General features: G+C 46.1%; 1 protein-coding gene across 2 annotated transcripts in view; it reads left to right on the top strand.

Annotated features, from left to right (window-relative positions):
• sema3fa (sema domain, immunoglobulin domain (Ig), short basic domain, secreted, (semaphorin) 3Fa) overlaps positions 1 to 17,798 on the top strand; it is a 47,844-nt gene that overhangs the window by 12,772 nt on the left and 17,274 nt on the right. The gene's annotated exons all lie outside the window — the stretch shown is intronic.

Here is a 17,798-nt window from a genome sequence, read left to right as displayed (position 1 = left end):
ACTCGCTCCACCATAAAAAAAACAGGAATGTGAGTGTGTGTGTGTGTGTGTGTGTGTGTGTGTGTGTGTGTGTGTGAGTGTGAGTGTGTGTGTGTGTGTGTGTGTGTGTGTGTGTGTGTGAGAGAGAGAGACAGAGAGAGGTTGAGTGGTGTGCGTTTGTGTGTGGGAGGAAGGGGTAGGCATATGTGTCTGAGAAAGATAAAGAGTGTGCATACTCTTATGCAGACCCTAAAAATTCTTGCCGTCCTCCTCAAAAACACACAGACACACACACACACACACACACACACACACACACACACACACACACACACACCGGGACTGGGGGCCCTCCAGATGTGGGCAGCCGACTGTGGGAGCTGTGGCTTGAGGTCAGCCGACTGATTGGACACGACCTTGTGGCTGTGATTGGGAGTCTGGGAGGGGTCAAGGCTGAGCCCGGCTCTGCTTCAGCTGTTTTCATAGGCTGCCACCATTTATTACCGCCTGTCCATCAACCTGGGATTCTGTTACCATGGCAGTAGTGAGAGGCAGCCAGTGACCCGAACAGTGAGACAGAAAACATTTGGACAGGATAGGGGGGATAAACCCTCAACAGGGGGTGAGGTTTATGCTTGTGTGTGTGTGTGTGTGTGTGTGTGTGTGTTTGTGCGCATGCATGTATATGTGTTTGTGTGTGTGTGTGTGTGTGTGTGTTTGGTCTGTGTGTGGTGTGAGGGAGTGTGGTGTGTGCATGTGTGTGTTTTGTGTGAGAGCATGCATGTGTGCCTTTGTGTTGCAGGGCAAGGGTGATGTTTGCATCATTTGGGGCTAGGCTGTTAACAGGAGTAGTCGCTCCATCAGGGCGAGTTCTCTTTTTTTCCTTCACGCTCTCAACTAAGTGGCTCCACCTCTGTCCTTTGGGAGACATCAATAATCCCCACAGAAAGAAGGAGGGTGGGGGGGGGGAGAGAGGAAGGAAGACTGAAAAAAGAGAGACAGAGAGATGAACACACCAAAAAAGGATCCCACATTTCAAAAGAAGCACAGAGAGCAAGGAAGAGAAGAATGCTAGGGACATGAAGAAGAAAACTCCAGAAGGGAAGAAGGGAGTCCAGGATGGAGAGACAGAGAGGGAGAGAAAGAGAGAGGTTGGAGGCGGGTGGAGGCAGTTGAGGGAGGCCGCTTGGCTAATGGATGGAGGGGCATCAGTGTCAGGGTAAGAGTAGGTGTGGGAGGCAGAGGAGGAGCTGGGGGCACTGGAAGGAGCCCAGAGCTAATCCATCATCTGTCAGTGGTCTGGGATAAGGGGCTTCCCTCAGCCAACACTCAGCTAACACACCAGCTATGCTAATCTACAGGGAACTGGTATTCTGTGTATTTGTGTGTGTGTGTGCGTGTGCGTGTGCGTGTGCGTGTGTCTGTGTCTGTGTCTGTGTCTGTGTCTGTGTCTGTGTGTGTGTGTGTGTGTGTGTGTGTGTGTGTGTGTGTGTGTGTGTGTGTGTGTGTTTGTATGAGTGTAGGCCTTTCTGTGTGTGTGTGTGTGTGTGTGTGTGTGTGTGTATGTGTATGTGTGTGTGTGTGTGTGTGTGTGTGCGGTGTGTGTGTGTGTGTGTGTGTGAGAGAGAGAGAGAGAGAGAGAGAGAGAGAGAGAGAAAGACGGAGTACATGGGTATGTCTCAAGTCAAGTCAGATTTATTTTTAAAGCGCATTTAACATGCACATAGTGCAACCCAAAGCGCTCCAACAAACAAGATACATAAGACAAACGATGCCGGATGGAGCGGCGTAGTCGCCAGCGTGCCCATGACATCAAGACATGACAAATACATTTAAAAAATAACAAATACAAAAAATGCTGGACGGAGCGGCGTAGTCGCCAGCGTACCCGTGACACCAAGACATACAAGACAGACAACAAAACAAATAAACAAATAAAAAGTGAAAAAAAAAGAAAATATATTTAAAAAGGGGAAAGGTGATGTTAAAATTAGTCCAATTTCCAAACCAGCTGAAAATGTCCAAGGTCAATGATGATCCGTGAAACTGCACAGAGTGTCTTCACAACCGATATGGCAACAAAGTTCTTTAACGTTAGCAAATGATCAACCCGGTGAATTCACTGGCAGTCTGGAGATCACGTTAACGTTAGGCCTTGTAGACTGCAGTCTGGAGATCACTGGAAGCACAGTCTGAAGTAGTGGGCGATCGTGTAGATCCGCAACTCGGTGGACTTCTAACAGCGACCGTCTGTTACTCCGTGAGACTGCAGCTCCTCACCGCTAGGCTAACGTTAGTCTGCAGTTGGCATGGCAGCTCGCAGGTCAGCAACAGCTCGTCGGCCACGGCAGATCTCCCGCAGAGTGGCCCAGGTCCAGCTGTCCCGAGAGATCCCCTCGACCAGACAGTGAAGTGCAGCACCGCTCACGGATGGATGGAAGGATGTCCGATGCCCAGCTAGGGCAAAAGCTAGCCATATCAAGCTCCCAATGGACAAACGTCAACGACGTTTCAGCTGACTTAGAAGCAGTAAAAAGGACTAAGAATAACACGAAAACTATCAAAAATAACGTAAATAAATAGGGAAAACATTTAACTAGACAAACCAATACAAAAAATAAACATGACATTACATAAAATTACGAACATTACATAAAAACAAACAAAAACATGATGCCAGACAGAGCGGCGTGTCTCGCCAGCGTCCCTGTAACCTAGCAACGTGAGTATGTGTCTGTGTGCATGTACATGTGCATACACATCTGTGTACTCATTTGCATGTAATTCTACTCTCTCTCTCTCTCTCTCTCTCTGACTGACAAAAAGGTGTGCCTGGTTAATCTACTACTGTTCCATCAAGGCCTGTTGTAATAAGTGACATAAGTAATGAGCTTTTAGCGTAATTGCGTTGCGTAGTCTCAGAGATCATCAGGTCATTCTCATACCAAACAAAGATTGAGCAAGCCCATATCCACTGATTGACCCGCCAACGTTATTGTGTTTTATAACTGAATAAGAGCAAATGATTTGCTGACTGTGTGCTCAGTCTTGGCAAAGATGACTGTATGAATAAAGACAAAAAATGCTAATCATACCATAACCATTTTAAAGCCCCGTTTTCAGCTTAACTAGATTTTGTTGGGAGTGCATGTCTCTGCATAAATTTATTGGTTGTGAGTTTGTAAGTGTGTGCATCTGAAATCCCATGTAAGTACCAGTGTGTGTGTGTGTGTGTGTGTGTGTGTGTGTTGCTGTGTGCAGGTAATGTTCTATGATGGTCTCCATATGGAGTTCATCAACTCTGTGCTTTACAGCAGAAGCAGAGCGGAGAGGAATTATGACCTCTGCCATTTGTTGCTTAAGAGATGGAGATTGTGTGTGTGTGTGTGTGTGTGTGTGTGTGTGTGTGTGTGTGTGTGTGTGTGTGTGTGTGTGTGTGTGTGTGTGTGTGTGTGTGTGTGTAAGCATTGTGTGTATATGTGTGTGTCTGTCTGTGTGTGTGTGTGTGTGTGTGTGTGTGCGTGTGGGTGGGTGTGGGTGTTGTGTAAGCATTGTGTGTGTATGTGTGTGTGTGTGTCTTTGTGTGTGTGTGTGTGTGTGTGTGTGTGTGTGCGTGTGGGTGGGTGTGGGTGTTGTGTAAGCATTGTGTGTGTATGTGTGTGTGTGTGTCTTTGTGTGTGTGCGTGTGTGTGTGTGTGTGTGTGTGTGTGTGTGTGTGTGTGTGTGTGTGTGCGCACGCACAGGGATGAGTGATGTGAGTATGAGAAACACAGCGCCGTGGTTTGAACAGGATTACTGCCGGCGGTCTCTGGGGCTGGTCCTGGCCCAGGTCTGGAGCTAGCAGGAGAGCAGATGTGGCGTGCTCCTGCATGCTCTCCTTATATGCCCTGTGTGTGAACCAGCTCATCCCCCAGCCGCTCTCCCCCCGTCAGGCCATTCATTCACCCCCATTCACCCACTCCCCTCTTCTCTCCCTCCCAGAGTCAAAGAAGATGTCCTCCTTCCTCAAGCCATTGGGTTCATGGAGCTGGCAGACAGGCGATTTTTGTATGTGTGTTCAGATCTCGGTTGGAACGATGTCTGTTTATTTTGAATGGCTGGTGTGGGCTGTTACTGGGCTTCCATCTCAAGCCACAATGCACAATGGAGAGCGGAGGCCGGCTCCCAGCCGTGGTCATTGGTGGTCCCTTTGACGCAGGTCAGAAAAGTATGTTGGAGATAGTTTTTCCACCAGGAGATGACAGACGACATGAACACACATATCGGTGTGGGCCACTCTGTCGTTGAGAGACGGCATATCTGACAGCGATATGAACAATATGTGTGCTGCCACGATGACCTCTGGCTTCTCTACAGAGGCCCCTGAGTGACAAATGTCTTTTTAATGAGACCCTCAACTGGAACTGAATAGGCAGCACAAGCAAAACAAACACTTCGGGGGCCCTTTAAATAGATGGGGAGATGGGGGGAAGAGGCTGTCTGAATAGCCCAACCTGTTTTAGATTTAAGCATTCAGCAGGGTCCGTCTGCAACCATCAGTCAGACAGTGAAAGCACTGACATGCCGGGGGTTGCTCAAGTTGTTGATATACAGACGTGCATTTCACGGTCTAAAGGAGATGACTAAATTTTATAACTATGGCCTGCTACAAGGTGGAATTTTTCCCCATTCTGCTTCATTTCTCTGTCAAGCAGATGTTGTTTAGACCACAAAAATAATTTTGAATGTTCCTCTTCCCTCATGGTCAAATTGTCTATTGTTTTTAAGGTATCACCGTCCAGTATATTCTAGTCTTCTACTTTAACTGTGTTAGATGCCTGTGCATATAACAGTATATCTGATGGTCCAGGTCACGTTCTCGCTCCATGTGGCCAGTATATGAAACCATGAGTGACAGTCGGCTGTTATTACAGCCAATTTAGCCCTGCTCCAGTTTCGTGTGGAAATTCAATTTTAATGAAAAAACAGTCCTCCAATCCACCCCCTGCCAGTCAGGCAAGAGCATGACACCTTATAGCATGGCCCTGCTTGAATGTTTCTGGGAAGACTGTAAAAGACTGTTAAAAGTTTGACGTTCCCTGCGAGGAGTCACTCTCTGACCCTAAATCCACAGCAGGCTTGTCCAGTGTTAACAGGTCACCCTAGAAGAGCCAAAGGTGCCAGATGTAGTGTATTCTGGCTTGGTAATGTATTATAACATGGCCGATTGGGACTCCCCATTGGAGCGCATTAACTTCTACAGTATGGCGGTATTATTTCGATATATCACTGCTGCCTGCACATTCCATTGTTTTTGTATCAATTCATCCAGATTGCTTTATTCTTTAATGTTTAGCATGGAACGTGCAAAGTTGACACATGTTAGCTGGTTTAGTAATAATGATGTTATAAAGACTATGGAGTTGGCTGTCAGTGGCTGACTGTACTGAGGACTGAATAATCTGTGTTTTATTTGCTGAGAGTTTTTGTGTGAGGGTGGTTTTGGAGCTCTGGCAGGGGAAAGGGACTCGTCAGCATCCCGAGGAGGAACACTTTTATCAAGTTCATCAAAGACACAGTCACAAGAAGAAGAAAAAGTCCTCCATCCGTGACACCTCTGCAGTTCTTTGTTTATTAGAGAGACACACACCTCTATAAATAGATCAGCATCGAGCAGAAATGCTCTCAGATGTGCAGATACAAAGCGCTCAAAAAAAAAAAACGTACAGTCATGATGTCTTGCTCAGGGAATCGGGACTGTGCCAAACGCAAGTTCTGGAGTTCAAAAAGAAAGGAGCGGCCGGCTGTGGTTGGAGTTGGCCTGACAGAGACAGATGGCGGTGGTGGAGCGCCCCCTCCTCCTCCTCGTCCTCCTGCTCCTCTTCCTCAGATAAGTCCTGCCCTTCACCACTGGCCAGCACATCTTCTGCCTGTCTCTGTGGCTGCTTTAGTTGGCAGCGCGTAAGCATTTCTGGCATATTACTTGGCAGCAGCTTGCCAAGCCAGACTGACACTTCTCAGAGAACCACTGCTGAGGCACCTCGTGTTTCTCCTCTCGTCTTTTATCATGAGACTCAACAGAGGCGAGATGTATTTGTGAACAATCAAACACGGGGTTCTACTTTTTCAGAGGTCATTTGAAGTTCTAGCCACAACATCCCCCCGACACCAACCTTTTATGGGATTCAGGCAATTAGTAGGCCACGGTGACTCATCGGTTTCTTGTTGAAACACCATGCTGTTTTATTTGCTCCCCAGCACGATCCAGTGTTGATTCAGGGCACCAGAGAGGAATGCTGGAGCAGTGGAAGAAGACATGAATCTGAACAGACATGAGAGAGAGGGAGAGAGAGAGAGAGAGAGAGAGAGAGCATGAGAGCGAGAGAGGGACAGTCAGACAGCCTGTTTCATTAGAAAATTAATGATAAAGTGATAAGGTGGATTACAGATTAGGTTGTTTCCTAATCATGGTATGCACAGAGATAGCTAGATATAGTTGAAGATATGAGGATATTATTATATATTATGATTTATGTGAGGTATAATTCTTTGCTATAACAGGCGTCAGTACCTGGCTATGAACTGAGACATAATTAAAACTTTTTCATTCTTTCACCTCCCTCTTCCATCTCTCTCTCCCTCTCTCTCTCTCTCTCTCTCTCTCTCTTTCTCTCTCTCTCTCTCCCTCTGACATGTTTGTACCTTTACCTCTTCACTCTAGGCAAATGGACTTCTTTACAATGCATTTCTTAAAAGGTTGAGACAACATTTACAGCACTGCAATTAGTTATGCAGTGCCTTTGGAATGTGAATGACAGCTGAAATGCTTCTAATGGTTTTTTTCTCATTTTTTCCCCTATGGCAAGTGGCGCCAAGGCCAACAATAACATGCCTTATTAATTGCTGACATTTCTTGATTTGTTTCCTTTCGCAAGTCGTCTTCACTGAGTGTTCTGTTCCACTCAGTTCATAAAATCAATTAAAACCTCCTAATCTGAACAAGGCACAATCTTATTAGACAATTTCACGGATGGTTTCATTTTAATTGCCGTAGCTGAAAGAAAAATGTAAGCTCTGTATATACAGATGAGGGAGGGAACAGAGGAAGATAGACAATTTGTCATGGTGTTCCTAAAGATGATTAGTGATGTGACATTTTTCCTGTAGTAAATAAACTAAGATGAAAAAAAAATCATTTATCATGTATAATTCACTTCCATCAGACTGTTGTGGCTTGGCATTGAAATAACTGTAAGCCGTCACTGAATATCCTCACTGAAGCATGGCCAGATAGACTTCACTGTTCATACATCCCCCATTGCAATACCAATCCATCCATTTAAGGCCAAAATCAAAAGCACGTCACAAATCTTTGCCTGTTCCCCTGTCCATCCAAAGAACAGAAGTCAGACAGAGCCTCGCGGGAACCTTTCGAAACTCCTTTGAGATCGTCTTGACGAGAGCCACACGTTTTCTCTCCGGCTTGACACATGAGGCCCAGTGGGAGCCAAAGCAAAAGACCTCTAACACAGTATGTGACAACTCATGGCCAGAACCTTAGCATTGGAAATGAACTGCTCTTGATGTTGGCTCTGACCTATTTGCAGCACTGTTGAACTTAATTATGCTTTGGATTCTAATTCTAATGGGTTCCAGATTATGTGGGCATGTACCCCCTTTGGTGGTGTCACGGGGCGGCTGGCTGAGCTAACAGAGCTTGACACATGTGTGAAGCCTTTGGCTTGGCCCAGCGTCTCTATCAAAGGACCATTGAGGGCCCCGGCCATTGATTCAGCTTCGTTTGGAATCAACCTTGAGGAGAGGCTAGAGGGAGGGATAGAAGCGAGTGAAAAAGACACACAAATCATTGAAACGAGTGAAAAGTGCGGCTCAGTCTTACTGGCTGGGGGTCATTGTGGCTGCTGTCAGCCACTCAACCGACATGGCGGTGTCGGCAGGATGGGCAGTCTGGGACTAAGGTGGAGGAGGGTGCGGGTGGGGGTGGGTGGTGGGGCATGGAGTTTGCACTTTCATCAAGGCTTTTGTCAGGTGATCCTGAGACTGGAGACTGCACAGACAACCCCCTGGTCTCATGATTCACACTGTGAGAAGAGAAAAGAGGAGCGAGACTGTCTGACCACAACCAGAGGCCCTCAGTGACCCTTCATAGGCCAGTCTGTTTCCCTTGGAAAACAGCCCCCCTGATGTCCTCTGCCGTCCACTGTCCTATAGGAGTCAAGCCCGGATCCTTCTCATGCTTTCTATACTTTCAACAGTTTGTGCCACCCAAGTGTAAGGAAGAGTCTGGAAAGAGGATTCCCTTCCATGCTCTGCTGGAGCCGAGACAAGAGCCGAGACTGTTTGGAGACAAAACAGACTGCGACCCCGTGTCAGTCCCAAGCATCCTCTACTCTAGAGACAATCCTCCCTCAAATCCGCCTTCCTGGTTTTCCTACCCCAGAGTCCTTTGCCATGGCATCCTGCAGCCTTGCATCATCCACCCAAGAATCCCCCGACATATCATATCCTAGCACCCTCCAACCCCGGAGCCTTATGTTCTCCCAAGCAACTTTCAGGCTTGCATCATTCCTTACCTGATGTCCTAAAATGTCTCATCCACACTTATCCTGATCCAGAATTATGGATATCCCTCATACCTCTCTTATAATGAATTATCAGATAAGACATGACATTAACATGTATTATATTAAGAGCTTTTTTTGCACAGTCAATCAGATAGAGAAATCTCATAAAATAGCTTAGGTATAAAGCCAGTATCAGATATTTTGCATGGTGAGCAAACATTCCAATCAGATAGACAGTTTTACTTGACTCCTCATGCTACTGAGGGTCCTGTATGATATCCTGATGCAGTCATTTCGGCTGCCATTACTCCTGGTATCTTTGCACATTTTTGTAGCATTCCATTATCTGCGGTGCAGTCTATTTGTCATAACACACTCTGTCTCACACACTCACAGGATAAGAGGGATATTGAGTCTAGCTCTTAGTCAGTGATAAGTGCAGGAGAGAAAGGCTGTTTTTATCCAGCCAATTTATCTGCTCACCTGGCACACTCTGATTGGGGGAGTCACTGTGTTTATTCTGGGGTGTGTGAGAATATGTGGCCCTTCACGTCCAGTGGAGCTAGACTTCAGACAGATGAGGACAGACGTCGAGGGATGGGCGGGTTATCGTGGGGGCTCTATGGCTTTCTTTGCAGCCTTAAGGCATTTGAAGACTTCAGGCATTTAGTTCCACTGATTAATGAGTAAAGGAACATCAATGTGTTAAACCTGGGTGGTTGATTAGTTCAGCTGTGAATGAACAGATGGGTGGTGAAGGCACTAGGGGTCACCGTTCTGAGCCCCTGCAAAAAGCATGTCGTAAAAGCACCCTTTTGTGTGGAGCCAAAAGACATTTCTACAGGTTGTGTGAACCTTTTCCAAAACACTGGCGTTTCTGTCTACCTTTCACAATGCACGGGCAGAATCTGGGACATTTTTGGGTGTGTTTGCACATGCATTGCGTGTCTCTCCAAGAGTGTGCGTGTGTGTGTGTGTGAGAGAGAGAGAGAGAGAGAGAGAGAGAGAGAGAGAGAGAGAGTGCGCGCACGGAGATGCTTTTGATGTCACTGCGCAGACGTACTGTAGGAGCCGGCATGCTGAGCCTGTGAGAGCGCTCATGCTCACATGCGGAGCACAACAGCAGCAGGGTGCTGACAAAGCTTCCCCCCAAAAAAGGCCCAGCCCAGCTGTGATCAAGCAAACCAGCCTAATGAAGTGGGAGACATGCAATACAGATGTCGCATCCAGCGCTGAGATTTACGCTACGGCAACTTTATTTAGTGCTAGTGTAGTGGAATATTTTCCAAGACTTAAGCAGAAAAACAAGGCCCCTGAGTTTGAACTGTTGTCCAAGAGTTATGGGGAGTTCTCAGAATTGGAGAGCTCCGTGAGAGCCGCTGTATCATTGAGGTAATGTGTAATGCAACAAGTTCTTCCAAACCTGAAGCTCACCTCTGTAAGCTAGCGTTGCACATTTGTTATTGGTTGGCTAATCAGAGAGTTTTTCCAAGCAGTCCCCTCGGTGGTAATTATCATTGATTAGGAAGTGTTTGCCAGTCATCTGCACTAATCACACCAATCAGCAGTGGATGCACTCGGGTAATTGCCATTTGCTCAACCTTGCACTTGAGCGCTCTGCTCAGACTTAATAAGGTGATGTCGGCAAGCCCCTGCTTCCAATCTCGGCACCAAATTAGGCGAGGACCAAAAATCCAATGTCCTGACCTGCAGAGGGCCGCAGTGAATACCAATGACCTCCCCAACCTCGGGTGCGCGCAGAGGCATTCATTGCGAAGAGGAGCAGAGGCCGAACGTGGGCCCGGTTGGTCGGTCGGGCGGCCCAGCAGCTGGCCTGAGCCTGCCTGCTCGCCTGCCTGTGTGCTCCACAGAGGGCTTAGTGTTCTCAGGGGAGCTTCTGAGACGTCGTCTTGAAAGGGCAGCTCACGGCTGTCAGCTCGTCTCAAGACGTGTTCGCGTGTCTCCTGAGAGAGCTGGACACAAAGGGGGGCCCTGGTGGATCGAGCTGAGCTGCGTCGCCTTGTCCTGGAGAGAGAGAGGGAGAGAGAGAGAGGGATAGAGAAAGAGGGAGAGAGAGCAGCCCTCCTCTCTGCTTAGGGTCAGCCTCTTAGCTCTCATGTCCCTCGCTTGTCAGATGGCATTACGGCCTGCCGCCTGGCTGGAGGTCTCTGTGACGGCTGGCTCCTGGTGGGACGTTGACCCCGGCTTTGTCTCCCTGTCCCCCGGGGGTCGAGTGGGTGTGTGTGGAGGATGCCAGCGGGAGCTCTGCAGTGTGTGTGTGTGACCCCTGACCTGACGAGTCCAGGGGCCCTTTCAGGCAGACTGCTTCAGTACTGGCCTTGTAGTGTGATAACCCTCCCCCTGACCTCCTGACCTCTCACTCCTCCCTGCCAGCTCACCCTAACTCATGCACACTCACGCATACACACACACACACACACACACACACACACACACACACACACACACACACACACACACACACACACACACACACACACACACACAAATCATAAAAATCCACAGATGTTTTATTATTACAGAGTTCAGAGTAGTTAGTCATTAGTGGTCATGTCCATGAAGTACAACCCTTACAATATTGGTGTGTTTTGTGGCACGTTATTAATGCTCTGCCAATACAAATAGCATTTGTCATGGTAAACATTGTCATACAACCTTTATTTGATTTGAACTGAATTGAATTGTTTGGTTGACTGGTTTTTGGAAGGTTGAGTTTGCATTTGAGAAGCAGGGGGGAGAAGGGGTTGTTTTGACCTCCTTTGGGCATTAAAAGAGACCCCCCACCTCCCTTGTTGCCCCCCCAAACAACTCGCTCTCTGGCCCTGTTGCCTCTGCAGACAAAGTCCTAAAGCACATGACAGGCAGTTAAGTGAACATGGCCTTTAGGGCCGCATTGCTAATTTGATTGTTGCAATAACAAGAGAGCTCTGGTTGCATTTGGCATAGGCCTTTATGGCTCTAGATTGATGGGCAAAGACGTAGCAACATTCACATGTGCCCATAGTCCATGAGGTGAGTAAAACAATCTGCAACACACTCACAACGTATGCCAGCTGTTGCCATTTTTATTTTCTCAAGACACACTTATGCCGCTGCCTCCTTCAAACGAAATCAAAACGCAAGCCCTGAAACCGCTTCTTGGAAGTTTCCTCTCGGGATTTACGGTTGCCCACGGTACGAAAAAAGAAAGATATTCATTCCATGGCTCATTTCTGAGGCCGGGGATCGGGGATTGGTTGGCAAGCGTACGGCGGGTGGGAGGCAGGGAAGTTTGCCCGGAACTCCCTCATGCGTGTCCTTCATCACCTCTCACTCTCACCTGCTCCATGCCGCCGTGGAGAGAAAAGAGCGAGAGATCGGAGAGGGGAGATAGCTTCCATTATCGCACCTGGCTGGTATGCAGAACGCCGATGGGAGGTGAAGAGAGAAAAGGGTGGAAGCATGGAGAGAGAGAGCGAGAGGGAGAGAGAGAGAGGGAGGGGAAAAAAAGATGCTGGCGATAGATTTCATTTAATATCTGGCATGGGGGTTGCAGAGGTAGCATGGCGTTGAAATATTTGGTCTGATGAAAGGCTGGAGGGAGGGAGGAGAATGTATCTTTTCACCAAAAGCTTTTCATTGGTCCTGCCAAAACTCCCTGAGTGAGGGAGTGACAGACAGGAAGAAGGAGAGAAAGAAAGAAAAAAAGGAAAGAAAGAAAGGAAAGAAAGAGACAGATAGAGAGGAAGATAGATGGATGGACAAGATTGTGTGAAATAGGAAGCATTTTTTTTCCACCATTTACTAATCTTCACCCTCAGGCTGTTGTCACCCTCATTTCAAACTCACATCCATATTATCACGAGATGGAAACGATTTCTTTGGCTCAAAACACCTTTACTGAGAAATGCAGAACATGCTGGCGTTGGATTACGAGCAGAATCCACCATCAAACTAATCGGATCCAATCAAGGAAGTGGCAAGTGGCAATCAAAGTTGCGTGCCTTCTTCCATGGTAAACACAGCAGATTTAGAGGCAGATGAGTCTCACTGAAGATGGTATGATAGGAGGAGGTGTTTGTGGAGGTGGAGTGTTTTGCGAATCTCATGTTTTGGGAGTCCTGGCATGGTGTGTGTGCGTGTGTGTGAGAGAGAGAAAGAGAAAGAAAGAAAGAAAGAAAGAAAGAAAGAAAGAAAGGTGGAGAGTGCAGAGCAGCAGAGACACAGCAGGACATGTTTAAAGGGGTGCATCAGTCCCAATAAATCCCCTGTATGATATGCTTTGGTAATGCCATTATTCTCCCTCAGTGATGTATGTGATCTGCACCATTGGAACACATTAAACATCTGTGTACAGCAAACAGAAGGAACGCAGTGCAGTGCTTTTTTCCAAAACATTTAATTTTACCAGACGATAAATCATATAGGAAGAAGGTCATCTGCAAGTGTATGTTCCTGTTTCAAGTTGGATGAATACAATCTGATTACAGAGCTTCAAATAATTGGCCTTTTTCCTCTTGCTATTAATTATATCAAATCCTGCCAAGGCATAAAAAAGCAACTCGTTTTTGTTTTTGTTGCTGTTTCAGTGCTGTAAAATGGTCAATGTTAGGATAAGATTAGGCCATCAGAGGGGAAAGATTTGAGCAAGTACTGAAATAAGAGCAAAAGCTTGTAAATCAAAAGAAAGCCCGTAAACGTTGCTGGACGGTAATCTTGTTAGAAAACACACAATGCCTAAATTCACCTTTGAAAGCCGATACTCGGAGGCAGGCTCTGGAGGGTGAGTGTGAAATATCGAGCAACTGATCCTACCGCTCACGTCGGCTTGCTGAGACTTCCCAGGGCTGTTTGGAGAGCAAGTCGGGTGGTGGTGGTGGCGGTGGTGTTGGTGGTGGTGTGGGGGGGAGCATTTACATTGAATGAATAAAGAACACTTTGTCTTTGCAAATGTGCCACAATGTGAGCATATGAAATAACTCTGGCGACTCGCTCAATGCATAAACTAGGTCGCACGGGAACAAGTGTGCTGTGTTATAGTCCTCCAATGGCCCTGAATAGACATGACATCTTATGAGTGGAATGAACTAATCCATCTGAACAGGTTTATTGGTTTATTCAGGAAGGTGGGGCCCTCCATAACAGCACAGGGTAGGAAATAAACAGTCAGCTTCTCTCCTTCTCTTTCTTTCTCTAGCTCTCTCGCTTTTATTCAAATGGGCTTTATTGGCATGACAACTCCAACAAATGTCATTTTTTCTCCTCCATCACTTTCTCCTCTTTATTTATTGCCCTTCCCTAAACACCACCCATTTAAAAGCTTTCCATATGGGGATATTTGAACAATAACTCCTTCCTCGGAGGCATATTACTGGCTTCCAATATTCACATGTTCTTTTCCTAAAGGATATGATGGGGCGTGTTCGGTCTCGCTTGATATCTGTTATTATGGGCCATGTTGACAATATTAGGATGGGTGGATTTGTGAATACCTGTCAACTTTGTAAATGCTCGAACCCACTGATTCGATTTGAGACCATTTCATTTGGCAGCTAGCCAACCATTAGCACAAACACCATTCCTCACACAGCCTGCATGATCCAACAAAGGATGGTCCCAGCTTTTGTATGGAATCATAGATTATCCTCTTGGATTGAATTCTGTTGTACAATAATTCATCTTTTCTCAAAAGAGGCGCGGTTCTGTGTTCTTTAGTGAGGCCTCAAATGAGAACAGATCGGACAACGGGGAAGGATTGAAGTGAGCGAGGGTGTGTCTGACTCTTCACAATAGGATCCTGTCTGAAGTGGACATATCATTATGGTCATTCCAAAGTCAAAACTAAAGTCATATCTCCTGACCATCACCGGCAACCACAGCCTTTTGCTCTCACGTGTCTCTCTCTAATTTAATCCTTTCCATCACCTCCCTCTCTGTTCTCACCATTCTCTGTTCTGTCACTTCACAACTGCAGTCGTTCTAAAGAATGAAAGAGAAATGAAAGACACAGAGTGAAAAAATACATCACACTCTGTTCCTCCGAATTAATCAGCACCTTCTTATCATCTTAGAGAGACTGGGACTAAAAGTAATCCTGCATATTTTTTCCCAGCTATGAACCTGGTCAAATCAGCATGTAAATCTTCCCTGGACAGAAAGGTAAATTCACATAAACAGGAATCCACATATAGACACTCAAGTCTTCACCTTTTCACCCCTTGTCTGCCTGGGGTTGTCACGGTAAGCACCAGAACTAGAGGGATTCTAGAGAAAACAATGAAGGAAAGCAAGAGTCTTAGGGAGCATTACACAAGGATAGACCCACTTCAGAGCGATTCAGTTCAAACACATTCAGTTAAACAGCCACATGCATACACACACAACTACATGCTCACACATACTCTCTCTCACACACACACACATATGTAAAAATATATGAATATGCACACACATAAGCACACATACACATTATGTGCACATGCACGTGCACACACACACCCACACACACACACACGCACTTAACCAGGCAAGCTAAGACATGGTTGCCCCCACCCTCCTGTAGATTAAGGCTCTGTCGTTGAATAGGGAGGAGGAATTCAAACAATGCTGCAGGAATGCCCACTCAGGTATTATGTAGGATATTGGATGGTGAGAACGTCTAGCCAGGATCCCCGTCTTACCCTGCAGCCTATAGGGGACGGGAGAAACATGCGATCCCCAGTCTGATAGCACCTCTACACTCAGATAGCTGGAGAGAGGACCAGGGTGCTTCTGTCGGCCTGACACACATACGTATAGCCGTCTGTGCTTTCAAAGGGCTGGAGGCCTGGTGGAAATGCTATCAGATCAGACCGGCTTTACATGTTAACGTGAGACCCTGACTGACGGATAACTCAACGTCTCAGGACCTTTTGTAAGCCATACATCCCCAAAATAGTAATTACATGTCCATCAAGCATGCAAAAGACATGCATGGACCAACAGCCAATCATAAACCACTAATTCAAGCCTGTGCTTAGCACTACAACAAACAGGAAAAACTTACAAGCTCATAATCTCTTGACAATTACAAGCTCATGGTGAAACAGGCAATACAACTTTTCAGTTTTGGTAAAACAGACAGTATTGTTAAATAATTACAGTGAACTCTTTAGTATTTTGAAATTACATAGAGGTTGTTTCATAAAACTAAATGTACTAGATGTACTTCAAGTTCAGTCATAAACTCTTGATATTGTATCTGATACAGTAACCCGTATGTATGGATCAACAGCACATATGGATTTGCTACGGACTTCCATGATAAATGTATCTCTCGCCAGGATTAGTTCAAGTTTGTACGAGCCAATCTAATAAGTCTGAAAAGGAGATTTTGTTAGAGGAGTTACGATAGAGCCATTGGGCGGAGATGGGTCCAGCAGCTTCACAATGTAATGTCTGGAGAATAAAATGCCTCATATAGACAGATGCATACATAAATCAGTAAACAGTCCATAGACCAACATTTTTCATATTCAAAAACAAGTTAGCAGGACATTTTCAGGATCAGATTCCCTAATGTATGCATTATGCAAAGCTGTAAGACAAGCTGCAAGCTATACTATACACAGACACTGGGCCGAATCCTTCGAGAGAAAGAGAGATGTGTACCTCGGCAATTATGGTAGAACCACCGCAAGCTCTCCAAAACACGATTACAAGAATTATGCAACATAATACACCACAGTGTACAATTACTTTGTTTGAATGCATCATTAATTCATCATTTGTTTTGGTAACACTGACAGTAATAGAGCTTCCTACAGACTTGGCGTATTAATGCAGCAATTTCCACCGAGCCAAGAGAACCTACTATTAGTGGCTTTAAGAGCAGTTTAGAACAATTGGCCTTTTGTACGTTTCTCTGAGCACAGGATCTTAACAAATTTCCTAGAGATTTCTGTATATGCAACAATGTACAGATTTTCCATAATGTATTTGAATGATTTCTCTGGTACTCAAATACAGTAACTCAAAAGGGTTGCTGATATTTGTGGCTGAGAAGTTTTGCTGATTTGCAAAACTTTTTTTCAGAGACTAATATAGCATATTGTTTTGTGTAGTTTAGTGTATTTGGTAATTTGAGCCCTGTGTGTGTGTGTTGGTGGGTGGTCAAGGCAGTGCATTAGTGTGACTAATGACTAACTTGTTCCTCTCCCTGTACGTTGCATATGGCTGCCCATATACACCAGCCGAAACCGTGACAGTACCACTACATACCACTATTCCCATCACAGGGAGAGATAATGGCATTACTGACCACACCGACAGCTGTCCACATTCTCTCAACCTCAGAGTCCTTGGTGCTTGACCACTCTCACTTTCTCTTACCCCCCCCACCCCACCCTCTCCCTTTTACTCTCTCATTCTCTCTCTTCCTTTATGAGTCATGTTGCATATGTCCCCCATACAAATATTAAATCCCTTGCTTGGTCAGTTGCATTTCCACTGCGTCTTCCAAAATCTCATTCCAAAAGGATATCCCAATTAAAAAGTCCGGGGGAAATCCAGGGGAATCCAAGCTGAGACGGCCCTAATGCCGAAGCCCCGGCTCCGGTCTTCATGCGCGTTCCCATTGGCGCTCCGCTGGACCACCCGAGCAGCAGTGGTCCCGTGGGAGCAGAGAGGCGGTCAGGAATTATTTTTCCAATCCTGCACCTGGCCCAAGCACCCATGGCTTCACGTTCAGCTCCCTTGTCCAAGCGAGGAAGGACTTAGCAAAGCTTGACTTCTCTTGTGTGATGGCTGTGCGCCTGTGCTGTGTGGATTTTGGGGGTCTTTATTATCATGCCTCTGAAGAATTGAAAATACATGCTGCACTGCTTTACAGTGAGCCTCTCTACAGTGCAAACCTCACTCAGTGCATGCATGAACATGAATAAACCATGATCTTTTGCATCAGTAAACCATCAGAATGGAGAAGTCCAAAGCTTATGGTTTATCTATGTTCACCAGGTACTCGTTAGACCTCCATGTAGTATCTCTTAGCCAACAACATTCATTTAATTCAATAACACCAAAAAGAACATTACCCTCAACAGTAATGTCAAGTAATGTTAAGTGCTGTGGTTAATGCCTTTTTAATGGTAAATAGTGCATGTAATTAGTGTTAGCTAATGGAGCCTTCATTGTTGCCCCATGCAGCGTGCATGCCTTTTCCAGTTCTCTTTCGCTGCCTCTCTCCCTCTTCCTGTCTGGGGTCTGTTTCTCTCGCTT

The sequence above is a fragment of the Alosa pseudoharengus genome, unplaced genomic scaffold (assembly GCF_046254945.1).
Source record: "Alosa pseudoharengus isolate Yale_2024_CS ecotype anadromous, Long Island Sound unplaced genomic scaffold, YU_APseudo_1.1 YU_APseudo_1.1_scf_5, whole genome shotgun sequence".
NCBI lineage: Eukaryota > Metazoa > Chordata > Actinopteri > Clupeiformes > Clupeidae > Alosa > Alosa pseudoharengus.
Note: the sequence above shows the minus strand (reverse complement) of the source record. Positions and strands in the feature narration are given on the sequence as shown.